General features: G+C 39.2%; 1 protein-coding gene and 1 pseudogene across 5 annotated transcripts in view; one reads left to right on the plus strand and one right to left on the minus strand.

The window, feature by feature from the left end:
- KCNIP4 (potassium voltage-gated channel interacting protein 4) overlaps positions 1 to 18,421 on the plus strand; it is a 954,817-nt gene that overhangs the window by 732,203 nt on the left and 204,193 nt on the right. The window lies entirely within an intron of this gene.
- Positions 15,957 to 16,674, minus strand: LOC308513319 (small ribosomal subunit protein eS6-like; annotated as a pseudogene). Its single transcript has one exon. The product of its transcript is annotated as a small ribosomal subunit protein eS6-like (transcript).

An 18,421-nucleotide genomic window follows, 5' to 3' on the forward strand; every position in this document is an offset into this window, starting at 1 on the left:
AAATCACCAGTACAGAAGAGATTTTCAATACAAGTGGGATCAGAAGTAAGGTTCCACTATGTTCATTTGTTGTCAACTCAGAAAACCCACTAAACATTCTAGCATAAGCATGAGGCAGCAGTTTCTTTGTAAAAAAACTCTTTTGTAACAGGCTTCCCTGAAACAGGCTTAGTGAGTTTTACATGCAAAGTTTCTACAAAGAAATGTATCCCTTGAATAGCATCAAGTATGCGAGATTCGACCTCAAAAAGATGTTTTTCTGAGTCTTAACTCCTTTGAAAAAGCTTGGTATTAGAGGGGTTATAATGAAAATGCCAATTATAGACCCTTAGCAAGCAAACTTGTTCAGAAACTTGGTTCAAAAGGAAAGCTCATGGCCAATGCAATGTTTATATATTCTCCAGTTCTGCAGATACAAGACCATCAAGTATTAACTCATCTCCACCTCTAAGCCCAGCACAAATGCAAATACAAAACACTCCCTTTCAAAGGGAAGCCACTCAAAGGGGCTCAGATAAAAAGACACAGCTTTCTTTCTTCTTTGTTCCTTTGAGGAGCTCTGGGAGAAAGATCTCCAAAATGTTCAGGGCTGTGAGACAAATGAAAGCGTTGTGTGGATTTTTCCTGCCATCTCACGTCTGCCACAGCTGGACACAAGTGCCTTCGGGAACTGCTCTCTGCGTGCAGTGCTGAGCATGCTCAGTGGCTCTGCCACCTGTTTTTGTAAATAGTCCATTGGAGCACAGCCATGCTCATCCATCTCTGTATTGTCCTTACTGCTTTCAAACTACAATGGCAGAACTGAGTAATTGTGGCAAATGCCTTACAGACCACAGTGCATAAACTATTTCTATCTGGCACTTTACAGATAAAGTTTGCTGGCCTGTACTTTTTTTTCCCTTTTTGTTGAATTTATTGGAGTGACCCTGGTTAACAAAATTATACAGGTTTCAGGTGCACAATTCCACAGCACATCATCTGTACACTGTACTGTGTGTTCACCACAATAGTAAATAGTCTCCCTCCATCACCATTTATCCCCCAAATACCCTCCTCCACCTTCCCCATCCTCTCTCTACTGGCAATTACCACACTGTTACCCATGTCCATGAGTTTTTTTTCTCTTTTGCTCAATCCCCCCACCCTCCACCCAGCACCCCAATCCCACTGGCAGCTGTTAGCATGCTTTCTATCTATGAGTCTGTCTCTATTTTGCTTGAAAAACAAGGGCCATATGATTTCACTTATATGTGGAATCTAATGAACAAAATGGCTTGTGCTTTAAAAGTGGTTTCAATGATAATTCAACATAGGACAAAGGGCCAGCAACATGGAATTGGCCAGAGAGACTAGACTACAAATAACTCAGGTTTGTATATTGCTCTTCAATGGATCCTAAACATTTAGGCCAAGACTTTTATTTTCTATTTGAGGAAACTGAAGCCAAGAGCAGGGAGCAGGTGAGTGGCAGAGCCAATGGGAAATTGTCCTGTGTAGAGTAATATCTTTGGAGTAGGAACATGTTCATTCAAGGAGGCTCTTATGGCTGCAATGGAGTAAAGGGAGAATATGAGGATAAAAGGGGTAAGTGGAAGCCAGATTATATAATACCTTTAGGACAATTTTAAGGACTTTGCCTGAGTAAATGAAATTATGGACTATTGCAAGGTTTTGAACAGAGAAGTAGCATGATATGACTTCCATGTTAAAAGACTTACCGTGGTGCTTTGGAAATAGAATGTAGGGGAGCAAGGATAGGAGCCAGTAGACTGTTACGAAGCTGTTGCAGGAATTCAGGCTAGAGGAGACAGCATCTCTGATCAGGGTGAGAGAATGGAGGTGGTGAGAAACTTGGGACTTTGGTTGTGTTCTGAAGGTGGAGGTATCAGGTTTCCTGAAGGAGGAGTCCAGTGTTGGTGACTTGAATGACCAGAAGGATGTGTTTTCATTAATGGAAATGAGGAAGCTATGGGTAGAGCTGGCTATGGGGAGGTCCGGAGTTCAGTTTAGCACATGTTGATTATGAGGTTTCTATTAAACATCAAAATGGGGATGCAGAGTAGGCAATTAATTATGCATCTGAAGTTTGAGAGGTTCAGGCTAGAAATATAAGCTATGAGTTGTTCAGATAAGCTATTTAAAACCATGAGGTTGGAAAAAAATAAAAAAGGAGTAAAAAATATAAGAGGTCTGAGCTCTGAGACACTGCAACAAAATCAGAATAGTGCTCCTTTCCCTCTTGAATTCAAGTTGTTTCCACTTTTTTCTTCAAAAGAAAATCTGGAGGGTTTTTTTTTTAATTTTTCATTTTTATATGCAATTAAAACAACAGATGCAATTAAAACCAAAGGTCATTGGAAAAGATCTTACTCAGCATTGGAATGATTTGATGACAAATTCATGAAGAGTATAGCTCAAAATGGTGCACCTAAACTAATATCACTCTCAGAGTCTGAAAGGGATCCTTTCTGAAAGAGCAGTATAACTAGCAAAGCCAACTCTGAGTAAATGTGACTGAGTCAAACACAAGCATTTATAAAAGTCTACCCTATAGTCCACCTCTATCCCAATAAAAGTAGGATCTTTGGCATTCCATCCTCATTACTGGAAACTATCTTGGTGCCTGTTACTTCCACAAGTCAGTAACTGCTCTATGAACTCCCTATTGTTACTAATAAATAAGATCTCAGTTCAGCTTAATTACCTCTTTAAAGGCCCTATCTCCAAAAACAGTCAGCCTGGGGATTAGGGCTTCAACATATGAATTTGCAGAGCACACAATTCAGTTCATAACAATCTTCAGTTTAATCATATCTGCAAAATCTTCTTTGCTGTGTAAGGTAACATATTTAAAGGATTTAGCTTTCAAGACATGGACATTTATAGGACATCATTATTCTTCCTACAACAACCTCAAAATTTGTATCTTCCACTTGAATGTCAATTCTGAACACCAAAACCATATATTCAAATGTCTATGTAGTGCCAGTTTAGACATCTAAAAGGCATCTCTAATACAATACATCTAATGTTAAACTCATGAGTTTGGTCTTAAATCTGGTCTTTATTGTAAGACTACCATTTATTTCCTATTTTAATAAATACATTTAACAGGGTTTATTTGCATAAGCCAGAAACCCAGGTATCATCTTTAAAACCCATCCTTCTTTCCCTCTTTTCCATATTAATCCAATGCCAAATTCTACTAAGTCTATCAATGCAACCCAAGGGATGGCAAACTTTTTTTAAAGATAGTAAAAATTTTAGACTTTGAGTGCCACACAATCTCTGTCCCAACTATTCAACTCTGCTGTTGTAGCCACAGACAATCTATAATAATAAAAGCAAAATATGCAAATTGACCCAACGGCCAAACAGCAGAACAACCATCCAGACGACCTTCTGGACAAAGCCGGGTCTGCAAGGGCTTACTCTTGCACGAATTTCATGCACCAGGCCTCTAGTATATAATAGATAGGTGTGTCCATGTTCCAGTTAAACTTTTATTTATAGTAACAGACTGCCAACCCTCAACCCATACTTTGTTGACCTCTGATTTAACCTTCCAAATCAGTTTCCTCAGTCTATCTCTATTGCCAACTCTTTGTCTAATTGGTCATATTCATTCTCTCTCTCTCTCTCTCTCTCTCTCTCTTTCTCTCCTGAAAGAAACTGGTCTACCCATATCCACTTTTATTGATTTTTTGCAGAGAGGAAGGAAGAGGGATAGAGAGCTAGAAACATCGATCAGCTGCCTCCTGCACACCCCCCCCCCAACCCCCACTAGGGATGTGCCCACAATCAAGATACATGCCCTTGACCAGAATTGAACCCAGGACCCTTCAGTTGGCAGGCCGACGGTCTATCCACTGAGCCAAACTAGTTAGTGCGCCATATCCACTTTTGAAATTCCCCCATATACTCCTCTCCAGACAGTTGGAATAATTTTTAAAAATAGAAATCTAATTACATCACACTCTGGCTTACATCCTTCAGAATTGTCTTTATTATAAGACAAAATTCTCAATGTGACCAATAAGTTTTACATTATCCAGTCCTTATGTAAGTCTCCTTCCTCTGCCAAATGGTTTGTGGTTGGTGTCCCTGATACACTGACCCACAACCGGCCATGCTCCCTCCCACCTCAGGGCATTTGCACATGCTGTTTCATCTGCTTAGGCTGCCTTCCCCCAGGCTTGACCTGATTGACTTTATCAGCCACTGTCCTTGCAGGAAAAGGAAGGTATACTACAATGGGATTCTGAATGAAATTTATGAAGGCATTGCCATGAATCCAGCAGGGACCTTGAGGCTCCCAGGGACTAACAGCAAGAGCTGGAACCATGGAGGAGGGACCACACGGCAGGAACTGTGCTTGCAGATGATGATAATATATGTAGCCACTCTGAGAACTAGAAATCAGAAGTTGGCAAAAAAACAGCAGAGAAAGATGCAGACCCTCTCCTCCCACTGTTTTAGAGAGGATGCCTCCCTTGGTTGAATCCCACCAGGAATCAGAAGGCAAGAGGTCCGGAGAGAAGCCGTCTGTAGGAGCCAGGTTCGCTCATTATATGTTCTCATGGCAACTTTTTCCTTTATAAACATGTTTCAGGGTTGTAATTTGTTTTTATCTTCAGGACTCTTAGATTTATATTTCTTTCTTTGAGAATCTACACCGTGCAATGTCAAAAACTGTGCTGACCTTTCTTACAATCATATCACTAAACGGCCTGGCAAGTTGAGGGTACTACATACATAGGTATTAAATAGTTGAAGGAAAGAAAAATCAGTGAGTGAACTGTTCTCTGTGTATTCTCTCCTTCAGTTGCTCTCACTCTGTGCAGCAATTTGTCTTGATCTTTCTAAGTCCCTTGCTAAACATTTGGACTTAAGAACAGAATTTGACTCCATCTGCTTTGATATTGGTCCATCCTAGGACAAGATTCCTAAGTCCTCCAGACACCCAGTTCTAGTTTGCCTCCTAAGCTCTGACCATTTAAGCAAGTTCCAGAGATGGACCTGCCTCCTCTCCTCTCTCTCCCTGTCTCACCTGTATGGGGATCAGGCAAATCAAATCCTATATGACAAAGAATAAATTATGACAATTGACATCAGATTAATTGGTGGTGACTATGTGACCTTAACATCCTAAATTCTCATACCTTTCTTTCCCTAAGAAATTGTTTATAATCTGAACTCCACCCAAAAGCTCTTTTTTTTTCCCACTCTCCTCTTGGGTTCTACTTAGTCCTTTCTTGTATCCTCATTCAATTTGATTCAAGTAGTTAGTTTTCTTCTTCTTCTTACATTTTTATGGACATTTTTTAATTAAAAATCTCTATGAAGTATTGGGCACTTTAAGAAAAAAAACATACTTGATCCAAAAATACATTTTCTAATATAGGAGACAGAATTTTTTATCAGGATAAAGTCAGTAACAATAGAATTTTATTGCACAAAGCAAAAAGTACAGCCCTGAATTAAGTATTTTGTCATTCACTAAATGTCAGCAGGTAAGGTTGAAACTTTGAAGAAATCATTAAGGAAACATTTCTACTCAGTCTAAATATAGCCAATTAGTACAGATATTAGATTTACTGCTTGGTGTTTAATGACAACTTTAGAAAAGGTATTAACATGTAAGAATTTCTTTGGAAATATGTGCAGATAAATATGTAAGCTTTGAAAATCCTTCTGTAAACTCCACTGTCTGACAGGCTTACTAAGGTATTTTAGTTGTTGGAGACTGACTATAGATAGTATTCAAGGTTTGACAGCTTTCCAAGAATAAGATGACTTAATAAAACATGGCATAAAATATAATTTAGTGTTTCACTAGTGGTTAAGAAGGAACCTCCTAATCAAGCCGGACTCCCAAGTCAGCCTTATCAACAGTAATCACCTTAAACCAGAGTGGAACCAGAGAATCTGTTAGAGAAGACTCCATTGATGATAGTGATGTTGTACCAAGTGGTATCAAAAACTAATTGTATTATCTAATGATGTTGCAAGAGAAAAGGCATTAATTTACTTGATTCCAAACCATGTTAAATTGAAAAAAGGTATAATTTTTATCAGTAGAATACATTTATCAGTGAGAGAAATGAATTAAAGGTGGACATGACATACCAGTAAACATCCTGAAATACAAGTAACACTTACTTGTTAGATCATGAGGTAACTGTGTTTAAAGATGGAATTGTCATCTGCTTTCCAGAAAGGCTGCACCATTTACTTCCCCGCAGTGTAAGGGTTCCACTTTCTGCATATCCTCACCAGCACTTGTTCTTATCTGCCTTTTTTATTACAGTCATCCTGGTGGGTGTGAGGCAGTCTCTCCTGATTTTGATTTGCATTTCACCAATGGTTTAAAATCCTAGGCATCTTTTCATGTGCTTATTGGTCATTTGCGTGTCTTCTTCAAAGAAATGTCTATTCAGATCCTTTCCTTATTTTCAAATTGGGTTATTTATCTTTTGATTATTGAGTTGTAGGAATTTTTTAAAAAATTCTAGATACATGTTCCTTGTCAGATATATGATTAACAAATATTTTCTCCCATTTTATGTGCGGTCTTTTCATTTTCTACTAGTGATTTTTTTTTTTTTTTGGTTGTAGTATTTTACAACTCAAGCATTCATTCCCATTTAGTGGTTGTTGTTTTTTTTTATAAATGATTTCTACATCTCTATCGATATTTTCTATTTGATGAGATACTCTTATAGTTTTCTTTACTTCTATAACTGTGATTTCCTTTAGGCCTTTGGATATTTTTATAATGACCCCTAGTTAAGGTCTTAACCATTGCTTTAGTATTGTCTTCCTGAGGAATGCATTTTTATTCACATTTTATGAGGTTGATATATGATTTAAAAAGTATGGAATAGCAGGGTAAAACAGTAAATAATAGTGGGGGTCATTTGAACCCAGTAATTTGTGAATTTTTTTAGGGGGGAAAAAACCTCTAGACCTCATTTGTTATAATTTTAGTAGTAATTAGAGGAATACCCTTTGAGTTTTTGACTGAATTATTGTATATGTGCTATTTCTGATTTGCATCATAAAAAAAAAAATTAAATTTTCTTGCCTAGGTCATCTAATTCCAGGTTTAAGCTTCTCTGCATTTTCACCTCGTGATAGGGATATGGGGTGCTAAAGTCAATGCAAAAGGACCACTTTATGAATAGTCAAAAATAGCCAAAATTATCTTGAAAATACTTCAAGTATTAACCCCCTATACATCCTTTCCCAGTTGCATATGGTTTTGTAGTTCTGTGCCAACAGATTATTTGTTTTTGCTGGGTTTTTTAATTTCAATTGCAATTGACATACAATATTAGTTGCAGGTGTACAGCATAGTGATTATACATTTATATAAGGTAATCACCCACTAAGTCTAGTACCCATCTGGGCTTATTATAATCCTATTGACTCTACCCCTATGCTTTATTTTATGTCCCTGTGATTTTCTTTATAATGGCAAATTTCTACTTCTTTTTAAAATATATATTTTTTTATTGATTTCAGAGGGGAAGGGGGAGGGATGGAGAGAGAGAAACAGGAATGATGAGTGAGAATCATTGATTGGCTGCCTCCTAGCATGCCCCACATCAGGGATTGAGCCTGCAACCCGGGCGTTTGCCCAGACTGGAAATCAAACCATGACCTCCAGGTTCATAGGTCAACGTTCAACCACTGACCCACACCAGCTGGGCAATTTCTACTTCTTAATCTCTTCACCTTTTCCATTCATCTGCCAACTCCCCAACCACCTGCCAATCATCAATTTGTTCTCTGTATCTATGAACCAAAATATTATTTTAATAGCATCAAATGAAGTAGTTGGATTTGCCTACAAGCTACATAATATGAAAATTGGATTTGAGTTTGTTTATTTTTGAGATGCTTGTACAGGTTGAATGTTCATAGTCTAGGTTCACATATTCAATTTTAACAAGCATGAGATTATGTTCCATTCTCCAGCAGTTGGAGGTGTCCTGAGGAAAGGTGGAATGACTGAGAAAATAGGAATACCCAGTTATATTAAGCAGCTTAAATATATTTAAAAGCTTAGTAGCTCTTTTCTGTGGTGATTCCCCATTCTTGACAGACTCAAATAAATCAGTCTTCAGAAAGACAAGTTGGACTCTTTCTTCCAGATCTTTTTGGCGTTGCTACTCCATCATACTAGTCATTTTATTAATTTTTAATTGACTATATGCAATTCATCTTTTCATAACCATCTGGAGGGATGAATCATGATAATAGTTTTCAATTTTCAGTTACTGTCTAGTCTTAGTAATAAAAATAATGCTTTCAAAGTTTGAAAAGTGCTTAATTTTCTTGGCTACAGCATATGAAATAATCTTTTTTAAAAGCAAGTTCATCTATCTGAAGGATGATAGAATGGCAGTGCCATCAAGTATCTAGATCAGCGGTTCTCAACCTGTGGGTCACGACCCCTTTGGGGCTCGAACGACCCTTTCACAGGGGTCACCTAAATACATCCTGCATATCAGATATTTACATTATGATTCATAACAGTAGCAAAATTACAGTTATGAAGTAGCAATGAAAATAATTTTATGGTTGGGGTTCACCACAACATGAGGAACTGTATTAAAGGGTCACGGCATTAGGAAGGTTGAGAACCACTGATCTAGATAAAGACATTGTGCAGCCTGAAGATCATGTGCCCTTTGGGTGGGTCAGTCATTGCTGGGGTCCAACCCCAGCAGGTCCAGGGGTCCCCAAAGGTGTGGACGGAGTCGGCGAAGAAGGAATGACATGGAGACAGCGTTCAGTTGATCAGCAGCCTAGCCAGGATCTCTAGCCAGGATCTCCAGCGAAGTTCTGTTCAGGATCTCCAGCCAGGTTCTGTGTCCATGTTCTCTTGCTAGGTTCTCTAGCCAGGTTCAGTCACCAGGTTCTAGTCAGGTTCTCTTGCCATGTTCTATCCAGGTTCTGTAGCCAGGTTCTGTCTCTACGTTCTTCAGCCAGGTTCTCTCGCTAGGTTCTGTGGCCAGTTTCTGTCCAGGATCTTTTTCCATGTTCTCTCGCTAGGTTCTGTCTCTAGGTTCTGAGGCCAGTTTCTGTCCAGGATCTTTTGCCATGTTCTCTCCAGCGAAGTTCTTCTGTCTCTAGGTTCTGTGTAGGTTCTGTGTCTAGGTTCTGTGTAGGTTCTGTCTCCTGTTGTCTTGTTACATCTGTATTTATACCAGTTGATTCCAATCCTATCAATCTCTATTCCAAAGGTTAGGGCGTTTCTTATCTCCATTCTAGGGAGTAAAGATTATGTAGCTTAAGCATGATTGTTCGTAGTTAAAGTGATTAATTACCCGCCTGGCACTTAGGTAAGGGGTTTTATTCCCTCCCTAACTTCAGGGGAAAATCCCTACCTGGGGAAACAACCTTTCTCAGAGAGGTGACCTTGGTTAAAACACATAGTGCCAAGAAGGTGAGCAAACATATTAAGAACAGTATGCCATATATGCCAGGTCCCTTGAAACAGCAAGGATGGACCAGGTCCCGGCAAGTCATTAACAGTCTGGCTAATCTGGGGTGCAGAGGGCATTTACCTGCTGACAGACAGAAGAAGGACTGTCATCTGGAACACACCATGTTTCAAATCAAGAGTCATGTGGATAAAAAGTCCTGGCAGGTTGCTCTATTGTTTACTTTGTGAATTGATACATGAGGAGCAGCCTTAGATAATGACGGGAGGAACTAACGGATATTGGATGAGTGGGAGCATTCCTAAAGGGCTATATGCAGAGACAATTGCAGTTAATTTAGGGAATACAATAGACAGTATGTTCTTCTGAGATTAATCAAGGAAGTAGAAGCAGCACATTGGAGCCTGTGGTTTGAGCTTCAATGTTTGCCAACTCAGAAGCCTTTAAGGTATTGGGCACGTACAGCACAACCATGTGCTGGGGGTATAAGAGGATGTATGGAAAGCTGGAGAGGCATGCTCTGCTTGAAGACATGTTTATTCTGATTTTTAAAAGCACACTAAGGAAACACACATGTCTTCAGGCCACATTTGCCTCTTAGCTATCAGTTTCTATATCCAATTAGATACAGAGAGTGATCAGATATGGCAAATGGGGGATTCTGGCTAAACCAACTTAGCAGAATTCTTGCTGAATTCTTGGACAATGCAGAGACGAACACACAAGTTCAAATTCAAGGCCTACTTGAAAACTTCAGGGGACCCTGAATAAATTTGGTCAAGAGACGAATCTGTCGATACCTCCAAATTTCCTAACTTTATGAAATGGCTTTGCTTTTATAAGGGCATATCTTATATGTACCATCTCTGAAGCAAGTAGTGTATTTAGTCACCAGATACTTGTTAAGTATCTGATGAGTGCTTGACAACCTCAAGGAGCTAAGGAATATAAAATGATGACTCACTCACTGTTATTTTTGTTTAAGTGCTAAACCCAATCTCCAATTTTAGGCACAAAATGGGCATTGATATTCACTATAATAGCCTATCAATGTTTCCCTTTACCTGACAGACATCTTACCTAGAAAGTTCACCTCAGGTGTGAAAGGAATAGGGTGCCCCCTAGGAGGCACGGGTTGGGATTACTGAAAAGCTCCACTGTTTCAAGTGCTGCCGTGGCCTCTGGCATTGTTCATTCTGAGCTCAAAGGCGCCGTGGTATTTTCAGGACTTCTTTTCTGCTACTGAGTGGAAACTGCAAAGAGCTGGCCAACCCCATGCCTGATGTCTGGAGGTCAGTGGCTCATGGGAGGAAATGTAGCCCTGAGGGACCTTCATGAGTATCAAGCTGGACCCCCTGTTTTCAGCATGTGGTCAGCGTAGTTAATAGCCCTCTAGCTGGCTTCTGGTTTCCATTCTCCTTCCCTGAAAGTCCTGACCTCCTTACCTAATTCCTGCAATCTTCCCTCCTCCTTCCCCCCAGGGCTGGATTTGATGCCAGTGCCTGTCACATCATCTCAGATTTACCTCCTCCTAGGCCTGCTGATGTTGAAATGGGATGTATGTCCCAATTCTGCTATATTTGTGCTACATCCTGTGTTTAGACCCCTTGCTTGTTGGCTCTGGCCCAGAATTAGGTGGAGTTTACCTTATACCCTGAATTCACTAAATGGCTGCAAGCATCCAATTATTGCTCATCTCACTTCATTCCCAGCTCCCCAGTGAGAAGTTTCCTCTGTGTTCATGCCCTGGGCCATGATATTCTACCCCTCAATTGCTTTAATTCACAGCTTTAGAGTGAGTCACCCCTTCGAATTAAAGTATTGGGTTTCAAGTTAAATGTGTTACCTAGAGAAGCCAGCACATTTAGTTGTCATTGCCTGTTAACATCATGGCAGGCCTCAAGCTGGTCACTATTCCACCATCAGGAAAGGTCTTCCGGGATATAGGACAGATGTATTTTTGAAGACTGATTCATTTTCAATCTGGAAGGTAGAAATAATTTAGTCCTACTTCCTATGTCATACATAAGCCCCTCTACTTTATAATACTAATCTGGTTCACCAGGTGCTCCGTGAACGTTTCCTATGGCATGAGATGCTGAACATGAAAAGCACATATGTTTTTGGAGAGTCTAGCGATTAGATTCTTTACCCTGAACTTCAAACCACTTTTTTCTCCCTAGAAAAGCATATATAATATTATATTCAACAGCTATTTATTGAACACCTACCATATCTATGCCAGAATAATGCTAGGTCTGGGTACACCAGATGCCACAAGGCTTGATCTTTGCCCTCTATGAGCCCATGTCCTATTGAAATGTGAGAATATCGTAGAAACATATTGTTTCTACAACCACCCCCCATTCAATTGTGCCATAGTTACCTCCTAGACAGATTAGCTTATTACATTCTTATCATGCTTCTGTTTATCATTCTTTCCCTCCTTCCTTCTGAAACACTCCAAACATCAAAAGTATTTTGAAACTAGTTTGAGCCTTTTTAAAATAATTTACTAGTTAGGAGACAATTCATTCAGCTTGTCTGGACTGTGCCACAGAAGCTAAGTGATAAAATTAGATTCTGAAAGAAATAAACAGGAGCATTAAGTACATCCAAAAAGATATCTGTTGAATCTGGGGATAGTGTGACACAAGGGACTTTTTCAAAGGCACTCTGGGAATAGGATTTTAATGGGTTTGGTTATGCTTCTTTGAGGCCAAAGTTGGGAGATTCACCTGTACAGCCAATATCAAAGAGACTTAATTCTTGTTGACATGGAGACAAAGTGAGAAAGAGAATTTCATTAAAAATGTGTTTTTCGCCAAAACCGGTTTGGCTCGGTGGATAGAGCGTCGGCCTGTGGACTGAGAGGTCCCAGGTTCGATTCCGGTCAAGGGCATGTACCTGGGTTGCGGGCATATCCCCAGTAGGAGATGTGCAGGAGGCAGCTGATCGATGATTCTCTCTCATCGATGTTTCTAACTCTCTATCTCTCTCCCTTCCTCTCTGTAAAAAATCAATAAAATATATTAAAAAAAAATGTGTTTTTCTAGTTGGAAACTAAGACATAAATTATTCATTAAGCACATGCATGCCCAGAGATCTGGTTACTGTGAACATTTTCTATAAGTCTAAATCACAAACAGTCATCTATAGTGCAGAAGCAGGTGCAATGTAAGTATGCAAAGTTGTTTTTTTTCCCAAGGTTGGCTATAAATAATATCACACACAAGAAGATGAAAAAGTGCTAAGAGAAATAATAACCTTGTCCAAGTATCCTAGACCCTTACAAGATTTTCAGAACAATGGCAGCTTGTGACTCAGTGATGAGAAGATGTTTCAGAAACCAAGATTGTATGAAGCCTTGAGTTCATCAGTCACACAGAATGCAAACAGGTCTGTAATGCAACCGGAAAGTGAATATGGTAGAAGCAGCACTTGTAATGTTAATGAGGACGGATCATGATGCTGGCTTAGTGACTTTCACAAAAGGCAAACATGCCAATTATTTTCAGGTTCTTTTTAAGTGAATGCATTTTACTTCCTCTCTCTTGTTTCCCCTAATTATTATCAACATTATTATTTATATTTTGTCCAACTATTTCCTTACTATGCTTATCTTGTTGCTACAGTATCTGGAGACATTTAGTAGAACAAATGAGGTATACGTGCAGATTATATTTTATGAAAGGTAGATCTTGGAAGGGGATGATGCAACCTAAAGTAACCTTTGAAACTGTTTGGTTTCCAGTTTTACAAGAATGTTAAAGAGACCTCTTTAAGAAGAAAAATAAAAAATAAATAAAAATATGAATAAGAAAATAATTCTCACTGACAAAGGCAAACACATAATAAAAGCAGTGGATCAACCAACACTAAAGCTAGTATAAAGGTTAAAAGGAAAAAGTAAGAAGATCATGTTTACAATAGTAAATTCAGGAATACACATACACGCAAAAGAAGTAAGACATAATGACAAAAACATGAACATGGAAGGGATGAGTAAAAATGGTAGGTATTTTAGAATGTTTGAACTTAAACAACCATCAACTTAAAATACACTGCTATAAACATAGCTTTGTACATATGAAGCACATGGTAACCAAAACCAAAAATCTACAAGAGCTATACAAAAAATAAAGTGAAAGGAATCCAAACACGACACTACAGAAAGTCCTCAACATACAAGAAAGCAAGAGAATAAGAAAGGAACAGAGAAGAACTACAAAAACAATCAGAAAACAATTAATACAGTGGCAATAAGTGCATACCTATGAATAATTACTTTAAAAGTAAGTGGGTTAAATGCTCCAATAAAGACAAATGGATAAAGAAGATTGATACATATATACAATGGAATATTACTTGGCCATAAAAATAATGATATTTTACAATTTATAACAACGTAAATGAACCTAGAGGGTATTATGTTAAGTGGAATAACTCAGAGAAAGAAAAATACCATATGATTTCACTTATATGTGGAATCTATAAAACAAAATAAATTTTAAAAGCAAAACAGAAACAGACTCATAGAGAACAAACTGATGATTATCAGAGGAGAGCAGGTAGAAAATGTAAAGGAATTAGGAATTACAAATTGGAAGTTACAAAATAATCATAGGGATGTAAATTACAGATTAAGGGATATAGTCATAATCCTATATAATAAAAGCCTAGGTGGTGTCACCCCCTTGCTGACGCCCTCAAGCAACGTCATCATAAGATAGCTGCCACAAGATGACCACCCTCACATCATCACAAGATGGCCGACAGGGGAGGGCAGTTGTGGGTGATCAGGCCAGCAGGGGAGGGCAGTTGGGAGTGATCAGGCCGGCAGGGGCGCAGGTAGGTGTCAATCAGGCCTGCAGGAGAGCAGTTAAGGGGCGACCAGGCTGGCAGGCAGAAGTGGTTAGGGGCAATCAGGCAGGTAGGCAGGTGAGTGGTTAGGAGCCAGCAGTCCCAAATTGTGAGAGGGATGTCCAACTGCTGGTTTAGGCCTGATTCCACAGGGTGCAGGGTGGGCTGAGGGACACCCCTCCTGTGCACAAATTTCATGCACTGGGCTTCTAATGTTATAATAACTTTATGTGGTATTAGGTGGGTGCAAGACTTATTGAGGTATTCACTTTGTAAGTTATATAAATATCTAACCACTATGCTATATACCTGAACCTAGTGTAATATTGATGGTCAACTGTAACTGGAAAAAAAATTGTAATAAAAAAAGATAAAGAAAGAAACTGTTTTGTTCCATTAATCCTTGACCTGGTAGCATGAAATTACCTAATATCAACTGAAATTGATCTCATTTCAAGCAAAAACCCAACTGTACAAGAAAAACAACCTTGAAAAAAAATAGTAACTTACATTTTCAAATATATCTCATCCTAAAATTTTTTCACCTTAATCTATGACCTTAATATACTATGCTATTATTGCTAAAAATCAGTTGGAAAATTTTATATTCTAATTGATCTTGAAACAAGTTTTGCCAGACCGTAGTGAAGGCATTCTTGTTAGTTTTGCTCACTTGACTTGACTGTAGAACTTGTCTCCAAATACAATTTTGTTATTTCCAAAACTCAAATCCATCATGTAAAGGTCAGGGATTTTTCCAGCAGACATTCAAAAGAATGTGTCACAAACTCTGCAGGCATTTCGCCTGGGAAATTCAACAAGCGCTGGAGCTTCAGTAGCACCATTAAATTCAGTGCCGGCTCCCCAGAGTGCTTCTTGGGAAGGCCCCAAATTTCATTTAGACGTTTAAATGCTGGTTTTCAAATATTTCCAGCTCTATGGAGGTGTAATTGGTATTTTAAAAACTGTACATAATTAATGTATACAATTTGGTGAATTTGGGCATTTGTATACACTTATATTGCCATCATCACAATCAAAGTAATAAACATATTCATCACCTCAAAGGTGTTTTTTTTGTCCCTTTGTTATTTTTAGCTTAAAATCAAAACCCATGACTTTATAGTAACATCTAATATTATTTTAGTGAACAGGGGAAGGAAAAAATGTGTGGACGTATTCTTATCAGAAGGAATCAAAGAAAATACCTGGTGCTTTTTTGTGGCTATTGTTGGGAGTGATGTCAGTGTGTGTGTCTCCTATGTCTTCTAATATCGTCAAGACCTTCTGTCCTTAATAAGTGACATATCAATGTCTAAGAAGCAGTAGGTATGCGAATATAATTACCCCTCTCAGACAAAGTCGACAATTGGTATATGCTTGTTACTTCCTAAGAAGCCACGGATGAGCCCTGAAATGATGTTTTTCTGTTTTAGCACATCAGAGATCATTGTCACTTGAAAGGCAACCTCTGTATTTATTAATCTTGGGAAGACAGTGAGTTGAGATACAGTGGTTTCCAATCAGGTCACAAGTCAGAATCCCCTATCTGTGGAAGTGGCCTTATCCCCAGTCTAGATGAATCTTTTTTTTTTCCTCAATATATGTTCTTATTTATTTGTTACTCTTAGAAAAATCTCATTTTTGACTGGACTCAGACTTAGAGGCGGAAACTCTCAGAGAGGACAGTCTATGGGTTTTTTTCACAACTGTTCCTGGAGTTTTTATGTGGCCTCCTTCATTCTCTTAGCCAAAAGTTTAGCATATTCTGTGGCCCCTTCCTTATTTTTCTTAGCACATTGTTTCTTCAGAGCAACAGGTGAAGTAGCAAGGCAAGACGCTGAATCTAAAGTTTCTTACCTTCTTTATTGAGGGGATTTTTCACTCCATATTAGCGGACATCATTTCTTTAGAGAGAGCGAAAAGTTTGTGGATTCTGCTGGATCTTTGGGGTCCCAGGTAGTACGAGGCACAGGAGTATCACTGAGACCAGGAATATCTTTCTCCCCTTTTGTTACAATGACCAAGTTGAGAATACTGAAATCGGCGTTTACACTGCAACCCCAACAGATTTGCACTTTGTTTCTCAGTCCTCCTTGGTCTATAACTGGAATGTCCCTTACTCAGTAGCACGCGTACAAGGCTCTGGGTGAAGACATCCTCCTGCATGGGGAAACCCTTGTGTGTCATTGCCACCACCGATTCATACCACACAACCCTTCCATTCTTCACCCAGAGCTTCAGCAGCAAATTCTATGGCCATACACGTCTCATAAAAGGTACCAAGTTCACGCTCATCATCCACTCCAATGAGTTTCTGGCAGCCAGTGGCTGGAAAAGAGATGTTCAGCTTCATCATGAAGCTCCTGACCACCTCTGAGGCCCCATGAATAAGAGCTGGATGAAACTTTATAATGCGGGTGGGGTCTAGATGTTGGTGTTATTTAAAGGTCCCCATCAGTAAGACTAACACATTCAATCTTCCAACAGTGTTTGCAGCCATGAGAGGGCAGTGCAGTGAGACGGAGGTGAGTGTCCCTGGGTCACTGTTTCCTAACTATGTGACCATGCACAAGTGACTTAACCTCTCTGATCCTCTGAGTCCTCACTCTACAATAGGAGTCTACATGGCTACCCCATAGTGGTAGGATGTAATAAAGCATACATGAGATGTATCTGGTGAACAAGAGGCTCTCAAAAGAATTTCTGTTTCCTCTTCTTTGAATACTGTTTCTCTCTCTAGTCAGTAGGTGTTGTGGACTGAATGTTTGTGTCCCTCTAAAATTCACATGTTTCATCTTAATCCCAATGCGAGGTACTAGTATTTGGAGATTGTGCCTTTGGAGGTAATTATGATTAGGTCATGAGGTTGGGCCCTTATGATAGGATTAGTGGCTTTATAAAGAAAAGAAGAGCTTGTTCTACCTCTCTCTGCCTGAACATACTGATAAAAGGCTGTGTGAGCACAAAGTGAGAGGTTAGCCATCTGTAAGCCAGGAAGAGAGCTCTCACCAGGAGCCAGATAAGCCAGCACCTTGATTTTGAACTTCTCAGTCTACTATGAAAAATAAATCTCTGTTTCTTAAACCAACCAGTCTTTGAATTTTGTTATGGAAGCCCCAGCAGACTAAGATATAGACAAACAAGATTTTTTAAATGGCTTAGACACAGGATAGTTGAGTGGATGGGGGAGTGGACAGAATATGTTCTTGTAAATAGACCCTGTGGAAGCATCTTTTCAGAGCACATGTCTGGAGAATCTCAGAGCGGGCAGCCCAGGGCAGCCACAGGAAGGAACCTGAGGCAGTGTTCTATAGCTGCCTTTGCAGGATATGGACTAAGATGACCTTGGAACTTGGAAACAGAGGGGACGGATGATGTCTCCTAAGAAAGAAGATAAGTTAAAGTGCATTACAATAGATATGTGGGAGAAAATCAAGAGATGGTAATTAACTGTCTTACAGAGGAGTTGAGGAACAACCAAATATTTCATTAAAACCATCTAGAGTAGCCTGGCCGGTATGGTTCAGTGGTTGAGCATCAACCTATGGTGGCTTAGTGTTGAGCCACAACCTGTGAACCAGAAGGTCACGATTGGATTCCCGGTCAGGGCACATGCCCCGGTTTCGGGCTGATTCCTAGTGTGGGGTGTGAAGGAGACAGCCAATCAATGAGTCTCTCTCACCAATGATGTTTCTATCTCTCTCTCCCTTTCCCTTCCTCTCTGAAATCAATATATATATATATATATATACATATATATATATATATATATATATATATATATATATATGTATATATATATATGAGTAATCTCTCTGAGAGAGGCTGGAAGCAATTATAATTCTCTACATGGAATCTTAATCAAACATGCTTGCCCTCTCTGGATATAAGTTGTGTGGGGAGGGAGGAAATGGTTGACCCTTAACACAGAAAGGGAAAAAACGTCTCCAGAGCTAGAAGAAATTGGGAGAATTCAATTTCATAATGGTTCACATTGATGCTGGGGCTCTGAAGAAAGCAGGCTTCATGGCCATCCAAACTTACCGTGAAATCCCATTCACTCATTTATGCATTCACTCAGTGAAAAAATATTTATTGAG

This window comes from Myotis nattereri (assembly GCF_964212035.1).
Source record: "Myotis nattereri genome assembly, chromosome: 1".
NCBI classification, from domain to species: Eukaryota; Metazoa; Chordata; class Mammalia; order Chiroptera; family Vespertilionidae; genus Myotis; species Myotis nattereri.